This window comes from Pan troglodytes, chromosome 18 (assembly GCF_028858775.2).
Source record: "Pan troglodytes isolate AG18354 chromosome 18, NHGRI_mPanTro3-v2.0_pri, whole genome shotgun sequence".
Classification (NCBI taxonomy): domain Eukaryota; kingdom Metazoa; phylum Chordata; class Mammalia; order Primates; family Hominidae; genus Pan; species Pan troglodytes.
In genome coordinates, this window is record NC_072416.2 from 784460 (window position 1) to 796807 (window position 12348).

Consider the following 12348-nt stretch of genomic DNA (forward strand, 5'->3'; position numbering starts at 1 on the left):
ATCAGTATAAACATGGAAATATCTACAACGCCATCTATATAAACATGGAAATATCTACACCGCTATGTCTATAAACATGGAAATACCTACACCGCTATCTCTATAAACATGGAAATATCTACACCGCTATCTGTATAAACATGGAAATATCTACACCGCGATTTGTATAAACATGGAAATATCTACACCGCTATCTGTATAAACATGGAAATATCTACACCGCCATCTGTATAAACATGGAAATATCTACAATGCCATCTGTATAAACATGGAAATATCTACACCGCGATCTGTATAAACATGGAAATATGTACACCGCCATCTGTATAAACATGGAAATACCTACAAAGTCATGTGTAGAAACATAGAAATATCTACAAAGCCATCTGTATAAACATGGAAATATCTACACAGCCATCTGTATATACATGGAAATATCTACACCGCTATCTGTATAAACATGGTAATATCTACACCGCCATCTATATAAACATGGAAATATCTACACCGCCATCTGTATAAACATGGAAATATCTACAATGCCATCTGTAGAAAGATGGAAATATCTACACCGCAATATGTGTAAACATGGAAATATCTACACCTATATCTGTAAAAACATGGAAATATCTACACCGCTATCTGTATAAACATGGAAATATCTACACCGCGATCTGTATAAACATGGAATTATCCACACCGCGATCTGTATAAACATGGAAATATCTACACCGCGATCTGTATAAACATGGAAATACCTTCACCGCGATCTGTATAAACATGGAAATATCTACACCGCTATCTGTATAAACATGGAAATATCTACACCGCGATCTGTATAAACATGGAAATATCTACACCGCGATCTGTATAAACATGGAAATATCTACACCGCTATCTGTGTAAACATGGAAATATCTACACATCTATCTCTATAAACATGGAAATATCTACACCGCCATCTGTATAAACATGGAAATACCTACAAAGTCATCTGTATAAACATGGAAATAACTACAAAGCCATCTGTATAAACATGGAAATATCTACACAGCCATCTGTATATACATGGAAATATCTACACCGTTATCTGTATAAACATGGAAATATCTACTCCGCTCTCTGTATAAACATGGAAATATCTACACAGCTATCTGTATAAACATGGAAATATCTACACCGCCATCTGTATAAACATGGAAATATCTACAATGCCATCTGTATAAACATGGAAATATCTACACCGCGATCTGAATAAACATGGAAATATCTACACCGCGATCTGTATAAACATGGAAATATCTACACCGCCATCTGTATAAACATGGAAATATCTACACAGCTATCTCTATAAACATGGAAATATCTACACCGCCATCTGTATAAACATGGAAATACCTACAAAGTCATCTGTATAAACATGGAAACATCTACAAAGCCATCTGTATAAACATGGAAATATCTACACAGCCATCAGTATATACATGGAAATATCTACACCGCTATCTGTATAAACATGGTAATATCTACACCGCCATCTATATAATCATTGAAATATCTACACCGCCATCTGTATAAACATGGAAACATCTACAATGCCATCTGTAGTAAGATGGAAATATCTACACCGCAATCTGTGTAAACATGGAAATATCTACACCGATATTTGTAAAAACATGGAAGTATCTACACCGCTATCTGTATTAACATGGAAATATCTACACCGCGATCTGTATAAACATGGAAATATCAACACCGCGATCTGTATAAACATGGAAATATCTACACCGCTATCTGTATAAACATGGAAATATCTACACCGCTATCTGTATAAATATGGAAATATCTACACAGCTATCTCTATAAACATGGAAATATCTACACCGCCATCTGTATAAACATGGAAATACCTACGAAGTCATCTGTATAAACATGGAATTAACTACAAAGCCATCTGTATAAACATGGAAATACCTACACAGCCATCTGTATATACATGGAAATATCTACACCGCAATCTGTATAAACATGGAAATAACTACACCGCTATTTGTATAAACAAGGAAATATCTACACCATGATCTGCGTAAACATGGCAATATTTACACCGGTATCTGTATAAACATGGAAATTTCTACACCGTTATCTGTATAAATATGGAAATATCTACACCGCTATCTCTATAAACATGGAAATATCTACACCGCCATCTGTATAAACATGTTAATACCTATACAGTCATCTGTGTAAACATGGAAATATCTACACCACCATCTGTATAAACATGGAAATATCTACAACGCCATCTGTATACACATGGAAATACCTACACGGCAATCTGTGTATAGATGGAAACATGAACACAGCCATCTGTAAAAACTTGGAAATATCTACACTGCTATCCCTATAAACATGGAAATATCTACACTGCGGTCTGTATAAACATGGAAATATCTACACCGGTATCTATATAAACATGGAAATATCTACACCATGATCTGTATAAACATGGAAATATATACACCGCTATCTGTAAAACATGGAAGTATCTGCACCGCTATCTCTATAGACATGGAAATATCTACAAAGCCATCTGTATAAACATGGAAATACCTACACAGTCATGTGTAGGAACATGGAAATATCTACACTGCCATCTGTATAAACATAGAAATATCTACACAGCCCTCTGTATAAATATGGAGATATCTGCATAGGCATCTGTATAAACATGGAAATATCTGCACCGCTATCTGTATAAACATGGAAATACCTTCACCGCTGTCTCTATAAACATGGAAATATGTACACCGCTATGTATATAAACATGGAAATATCTCCACTGCTGTCTGTATAAACATGGAAATATCTCCACCGTTATCTGTATAAACATGGAAATATCTACAGCGCCATCTCTATAAACATTGAAATATCTACACTGCCATCTGTAAAAACATGGAAATATCTACACAGTCATCTGAATAAACATGGAAATATCTACACCACAATCTGTATAAACATGGAAATACCTACAATACCATCTGTATACACATGGAAATATCTACACAGACATCTGTATAAATATGGAAATATCTACACCGCCATCTGTATAAACATGGAAATATCTACACTGCCATCTGTAGAAAGATGGAAATATCTACACCGCTATCTCTATAAATATGGAAATATCTACACCGCCATCTCTATAAACATGAAAATATCTACACTGCCATCTCCATAAAGATGGAAGTGTCTACACCGCCATGTGTATAAACACGGAAATATCTACGCCACCATCTGTATAAACATGGAAATATCTACACCGCCATCTGCATGTCCATGGAAATAACTACGACGCCATCTGTTTAAACATGGATATATCTACACGACCATCTGGGTATAGATGGAAATATCAACACCGCCATCTGTACAAACATGGAAATATCTACACTGCTATCTCTATAAACATGGAAATATCTACACCGCCATCTCTATAAACATGAAAATATCTACACTGCCATCTCCAAAAACATGGAACTAACTACTCCGCCATCTGTATAAACATGGAAACATCTACACCGCCATCTGTGTGAATAAGGAAATATCTACAATGCCATCTGTATAAAGATATAAATATTTGCACCGCGAGCTGTATAAACATGGAAATATCTACATCGCTATCTGTATAAACGTGGAAATACCAACACAGCTATCGGTATAAACATGGAAATATCTACAACACCATCTATATAAACTTGGAAATATCTACACCGCTATGTCTATAAACATGGAAATACCTTCACCGCTATCTCTATAAACATGGAAATATCTACACCGCTATCTGTATAAACATGGAAATATCAACACCGCGATCTGTATAAACATGGAAATATCTTCACCACGATCTGTATAAACATGGAAATACCTACACCGCTATCTCTATAAACATGGAAATATCTACACCGCCATCTGTATAAACATGGAAATATCTTCAATGCCATCTGTATAAACATAGAAATATCTACACCGCGATCAGTATAAACATGGAAATATCTACAGCGCGATCTGTATAAACATGGAAATATCTACACCGCGATCTGTATAAACATGGAAATATCTACACCGCTATCTGTATAAATATGGAAATATCTACACAGCAATCTCTATAAACATGGAAATATCTACACCGCCATCTGTATAAACATGGAAATATCTACACAGCCATCTGTATATACATGGAAATATCTACACCGCTATCTGTATAAACATGGTAATGTCTACACCGCCATCTATATAAACATGGAAATATCTACACCGCCATCTGTATAAACATGGAAATATCTACAATGCCATCTGTAGAAAGATGGAAATATCTACACCGCAATATGTGTAAACATGGAAATATCTACACCGATATCTGTAAAAACTTGGAAATATCTACACCGCTATCTGTATAAACATGGAAATATCTACACCGCGATCTGTATAAACATGGAATTATCCACACCGCGATCTGTATAAACATGGAAATATCTACACCGCGATCTGTATAAACATGGAAATACCTTCACCGCGATCTGTATAAACATGGAAATATCTACACCGCTATCTGTATAAACATGGAAATATCTACACCGCCATCTGTATAAACATGGAAATATCTACAATGCCATCTGTATAAACATGGAAATATCTACACCGCGATCTGTATAAACATGGAAATATCTACACCGCGATCTGTATAAACATGGAAATATCTACACCGCTATCTGTGTAAACATGGAAATATCTACACATCTATCTCTATAAACATGGAAATATCTACACCGCCATCTGTATAAACATGGAAATACCTACAAAGTCATCTGTATAAACATGGAAATAACTACAAAGCCATCTGTATAAACATGGAAATATCTACACAGCCATCTGTATATACATGGAAATATCTACACCGTTATCTGTATAAACATGGAAATATCTACTCCGCTCTCTGTATAAACATGGAAATATCTACACAGCTATCTGTATAAACATGGAAATATCTACACCGCCATCTGTATAAACATGGAAATATCTACAATGCCATCTGTATAAACATGGAAATATCTACACCGCGATCTGAATAAACATGGAAATATCTACACCGCGATCTGTATAAACATGGAAATATCTACACCGCCATCTGTATAAACATGGAAATATCTACACAGCTATCTCTATAAACATGGAAATATCTACACCGCCATCTGTATAAACATGGAAATACCTACAAAGTCATCTGTATAAACATGGAAACATCTACAAAGCCATCTGTATAAACATGGAAATATCTACACAGCCATCAGTATATACATGGAAATATCTACACCGCTATCTGTATAAACATGGTAATATCTACACCGCCATCTATATAATCATTGAAATATCTACACCGCCATCTGTATAAACATGGAAACATCTACAATGCCATCTGTAGTAAGATGGAAATATCTACACCGCAATCTGTGTAAACATGGAAATATCTACACCGATATTTGTAAAAACATGGAAGTATCTACACCGCTATCTGTATTAACATGGAAATATCTACACCGCGATCTGTATAAACATGGAAATATCAACACCGCGATCTGTATAAACATGGAAATATCTACACCGCTATCTGTATAAACATGGAAATATCTACACCGCTATCTGTATAAATATGGAAATATCTACACAGCTATCTCTATAAACATGGAAATATCTACACCGCCATCTGTATAAACATGGAAATACCTACGAAGTCATCTGTATAAACATGGAATTAACTACAAAGCCATCTGTATAAACATGGAAATACCTACACAGCCATCTGTATATACATGGAAATATCTACACCGCAATCTGTATAAACATGGAAATAACTACACCGCTATTTGTATAAACAAGGAAATATCTACACCATGATCTGCGTAAACATGGCAATATTTACACCGGTATCTGTATAAACATGGAAATTTCTACACCGTTATCTGTATAAATATGGAAATATCTACACCGCTATCTCTATAAACATGGAAATATCTACACCGCCATCTGTATAAACATGTTAATACCTATACAGTCATCTGTGTAAACATGGAAATATCTACACCACCATCTGTATAAACATGGAAATATCTACAACGCCATCTGTATACACATGGAAATACCTACACGGCAATCTGTGTATAGATGGAAACATGAACACAGCCATCTGTAAAAACTTGGAAATATCTACACTGCTATCCCTATAAACATGGAAATATCTACACTGCGGTCTGTATTAACATGGAAATATCTACACCGGTATCTGTATAAACATGGAAATATCTACACCATGATCTGTATAAACATGGAAATATATACACCGCTATCTGTAAAACATGGAAGTATCTGCACCGCTATCTCTATAGACATGGAAATATCTACAAAGCCATCTGTATAAACATGGAAATACCTACACAGTCATGTGTAGGAACATGGAAATATCTACACTGCCATCTGTATAAACATAGAAATATCTACACAGCCCTCTGTATAAATATGGAGATATCTGCATAGGCATCTGTATAAACATGGAAATATCTGCACCGCTATCTGTATAAACATGGAAATACCTTCACCGCTGTCTCTATAAACATGGAAATATGTACACCGCTATGTATATAAACATGGAAATATCTCCACTGCTGTCTGTATAAACATGGAAATATCTCCACCGTTATCTGTATAAACATGGAAATATCTACAGCGCCATCTCTATAAACATTGTAATATCTACACTGCCATCTGTAAAAACATGGAAATATCTACACAGTCATCTGAATAAACATGGAAATATCTACACCACAATCTGTATAAACATGGAAATACCTACAATACCATCTGTATACACATGGAAATATCTACACAGACATCTGTATAAATATGGAAATATCTACACCGCCATCTGTATAAACATGGAAATATCTACACTGCCATCTGTAGAAAGATGGAAATATCTACACCGCTATCTCTATAAATATGGAAATATCTACACCGCCATCTCTATAAACATGAAAATATCTACACTGCCATCTCCATAAAGATGGAAGTGTCTACACCGCCATGTGTATAAACACGGAAATATCTACGCCACCATCTGTATAAACATGGAAATATCTACACCGCCATCTGCATGTCCATGGAAATAACTACGACGCCATCTGTTTAAACATGGATATATCTACACGACCATCTGGGTATAGATGGAAATATCAACACCGCCATCTGTACAAACATGGAAATATCTACACTGCTATCTCTATAAACATGGAAATATCTACACCGCCATCTCTATAAACATGAAAATATCTACACTGCCATCTCCAAAAACATGGAACTAACTACTCCGCCATCTGTATAAACATGGAAACATCTACACCGCCATCTGTGTGAATAAGGAAATATCTACAATGCCATCTGTATAAAGATATAAATATTTGCACCGCGAGCTGTATAAACATGGAAATATCTACATCGCTATCTGTATAAACGTGGAAATACCAACACCGCTATCGGTATAAACATGGAAATATCTACAACACCATCTATATAAACTTGGAAATATCTACACCGCTATGTCTATAAACATGGAAATACCTTCACCGCTATCTCTATAAACATGGAAATATCTACACCGCTATCTGTATAAACATGGAAATATCAACACCGCGATCTGTATAAACATGGAAATATCTTCACCACGATCTGTATAAACATGGAAATACCTACACCGCTATCTCTATAAACATGGAAATATCTACACCGCCATCTGTATAAACATGGAAATATCTTCAATGCCATCTGTATAAACATAGAAATATCTACACCGCGATCAGTATAAACATGGAAATATCTACACCGCGATCTGTATAAACATGGAAATATCTACACCGCGATCTGTATAAACATGGAAATATCTACACCGCTATCTGTATAAATATGGAAATATCTACACAGCAATCTCTATAAACATGGAAATATCTACACCGCCATCTGTATAAACATGGAAATATCTACACAGCCATCTGTATATACATGGAAATATCTACACCGCTATCTGTATAAACATGGTAATGTCTACACCGCCATCTATATAAACATGGAAATATCTACACCGCCATCTGTATAAACATGGAAATATCTACAATGCCATCTGTAGAAAGATGGAAATATCTACACCGCAATATGTGTAAACATGGAAATATCTACACCGATATCTGTAAAAACTTGGAAATATCTACACCGCTATCTGTATAAACATGGAAATATCTACACCGCGATCTGTATAAACATGGAATTATCCACACCGCGATCTGTATAAACATGGAAATATCTACACCGCGATCTGTATAAACATGGAAATACCTTCACCGCGATCTGTATAAACATGGAAATATCTACACCGCTATCTGTATAAACATGGAAATATCTACACCGCCATCTGTATAAACATGGAAATATCTACAATGCCATCTGTATAAACATGGAAATATCTACACCGCGATCTGTATAAACATGGAAATATCTACACCGCGATCTGTATAAACATGGAAATATCTACACCGCTATCTGTGTAAACATGGAAATATCTACACATCTATCTCTATAAACATGGAAATATCTACACCGCCATCTGTATAAACATGGAAATACCTACAAAGTCATCTGTATAAACATGGAAATAACTACAAAGCCATCTGTATAAACATGGAAATATCTACACAGCCATCTGTATATACATGGAAATATCTACACCGTTATCTGTATAAACATGGAAATATCTACTCCGCTCTCTGTATAAACATGGAAATATCTACACAGCTATCTGTATAAACATGGAAATATCTACACCGCCATCTGTATAAACATGGAAATATCTACAATGCCATCTGTATAAACATGGAAATATCTACACCGCGATCTGAATAAACATGGAAATATCTACACCGCGATCTGTATAAACATGGAAATATCTACACCGCCATCTGTATAAACATGGAAATATCTACACAGCTATCTCTATAAACATGGAAATATCTACACCGCCATCTGTATAAACATGGAAATACCTACAAAGTCATCTGTATAAACATGGAAACATCTACAAAGCCATCTGTATAAACATGGAAATATCTACACAGCCATCAGTATATACATGGAAATATCTACACCGCTATCTGTATAAACATGGTAATATCTACACCGCCATCTATATAATCATTGAAATATCTACACCGCCATCTGTATAAACATGGAAACATCTACAATGCCATCTGTAGTAAGATGGAAATATCTACACCGCAATCTGTGTAAACATGGAAATATCTACACCGATATTTGTAAAAACATGGAAGTATCTACACCGCTATCTGTATTAACATGGAAATATCTACACCGCGATCTGTATAAACATGGAAATATCAACACCGCGATCTGTATAAACATGGAAATACCTACACCGCTATCTGTATAAACATGGAAATATCTACACCGCCATCTGTATAAACATGGAAATATCTTCAATGCCATCTGTATAAACATAGAAATATCTACACCGCGATCAGTATAAACATGGAAATATCTACAGCGCGATCTGTATAAACATGGAAATATCTACACCGCGATCTGTATAAACATGGAAATATCTACACCGCTATCTGTATAAATATGGAAATATCTACACAGCAATCTCTATAAACATGGAAATATCTACACCGCCATCTGTATAAACATGGAAATATCTACACAGCCATCTGTATATACATGGAAATATCTACACCGCTATCTGTATAAACATGGTAATGTCTACACCGCCATCTATATAAACATGGAAATATCTACACCGCCATCTGTATAAACATGGAAATATCTACAATGCCATCTGTAGAAAGATGGAAATATCTACACCGCAATATGTGTAAACATGGAAATATCTACACCGATATCTGTAAAAACTTGGAAATATCTACACCGCTATCTGTATAAACATGGAAATATCTACACCGCGATCTGTATAAACATGGAATTATCCACACCGCGATCTGTATAAACATGGAAATATCTACACCGCGATCTGTATAAACATGGAAATACCTTCACCGCGATCTGTATAAACATGGAAATATCTACACCGCTATCTGTATAAACATGGAAATATCTACACCGCCATCTGTATAAACATGGAAATATCTACAATGCCATCTGTATAAACATGGAAATATCTACACCGCGATCTGTATAAACATGGAAATATCTACACCGCGATCTGTATAAACATGGAAATATCTACACCGCTATCTGTGTAAACATGGAAATATCTACACATCTATCTCTATAAACATGGAAATATCTACACCGCCATCTGTATAAACATGGAAATACCTACAAAGTCATCTGTATAAACATGGAAATAACTACAAAGCCATCTGTATAAACATGGAAATATCTACACAGCCATCTGTATATACATGGAAATATCTACACCGTTATCTGTATAAACATGGAAATATCTACTCCGCTCTCTGTATAAACATGGAAATATCTACACAGCTATCTGTATAAACATGGAAATATCTACACCGCCATCTGTATAAACATGGAAATATCTACAATGCCATCTGTATAAACATGGAAATATCTACACCGCGATCTGAATAAACATGGAAATATCTACACCGCGATCTGTATAAACATGGAAATATCTACACCGCCATCTGTATAAACATGGAAATATCTACACAGCTATCTCTATAAACATGGAAATATCTACACCGCCATCTGTATAAACATGGAAATACCTACAAAGTCATCTGTATAAACATGGAAACATCTACAAAGCCATCTGTATAAACATGGAAATATCTACACAGCCATCAGTATATACATGGAAATATCTACACCGCTATCTGTATAAACATGGTAATATCTACACCGCCATCTATATAATCATTGAAATATCTACACCGCCATCTGTATAAACATGGAAACATCTACAATGCCATCTGTAGTAAGATGGAAATATCTACACCGCAATCTGTGTAAACATGGAAATATCTACACCGATATTTGTAAAAACATGGAAGTATCTACACCGCTATCTGTATTAACATGGAAATATCTACACCGCGATCTGTATAAACATGGAAATATCAACACCGCGATCTGTATAAACATGGAAATATCTACACCGCTATCTGTATAAACATGGAAATATCTACACCGCTATCTGTATAAATATGGAAATATCTACACAGCTATCTCTATAAACATGGAAATATCTACACCGCCATCTGTATAAACATGGAAATACCTACGAAGTCATCTGTATAAACATGGAATTAACTACAAAGCCATCTGTATAAACATGGAAATACCTACACAGCCATCTGTATATACATGGAAATATCTACACCGCAATCTGTATAAACATGGAAATAACTACACCGCTATTTGTATAAACAAGGAAATATCTACACCATGATCTGCGTAAACATGGCAATATTTACACCGGTATCTGTATAAACATGGAAATTTCTACACCGTTATCTGTATAAATATGGAAATATCTACACCGCTATCTCTATAAACATGGAAATATCTACACCGCCATCTGTATAAACATGTTAATACCTATACAGTCATCTGTGTAAACATGGAAATATCTACACCACCATCTGTATAAACATGGAAATATCTACAACGCCATCTGTATACACATGGAAATACCTACACGGCAATCTGTGTATAGATGGAAACATGAACACAGCCATCTGTAAAAACTTGGAAATATCTACACTGCTATCCCTATAAACATGGAAATATCTACACTGCGGTCTGTATTAACATGGAAATATCTACACCGGTATCTGTATAAACATGGAAATATCTACACCATGATCTGTATAAACATGGAAATATATACACCGCTATCTGTAAAACATGGAAGTATCTGCACCGCTATCTCTATAGACATGGAAATATCTACAAAGCCATCTGTATAAACATGGAAATACCTACACAGTCATGTGTAGGAACATGGAAATATCTACACTGCCATCTGTATAAACATAGAAATATCTACACAGCCCTCTGTATAAATATGGAGATATCTGCATAGGCATCTGTATAAACATGGAAATATCTGCACCGCTATCTGTATAAACATGGAAATACCTTCACCGCTGTCTCTATAAACATGGAAATATGTACACCGCTATGTATATAAACATGGAAATATCTCCACTGCTGTCTGTATAAACATGGAAATATCTCCACCGT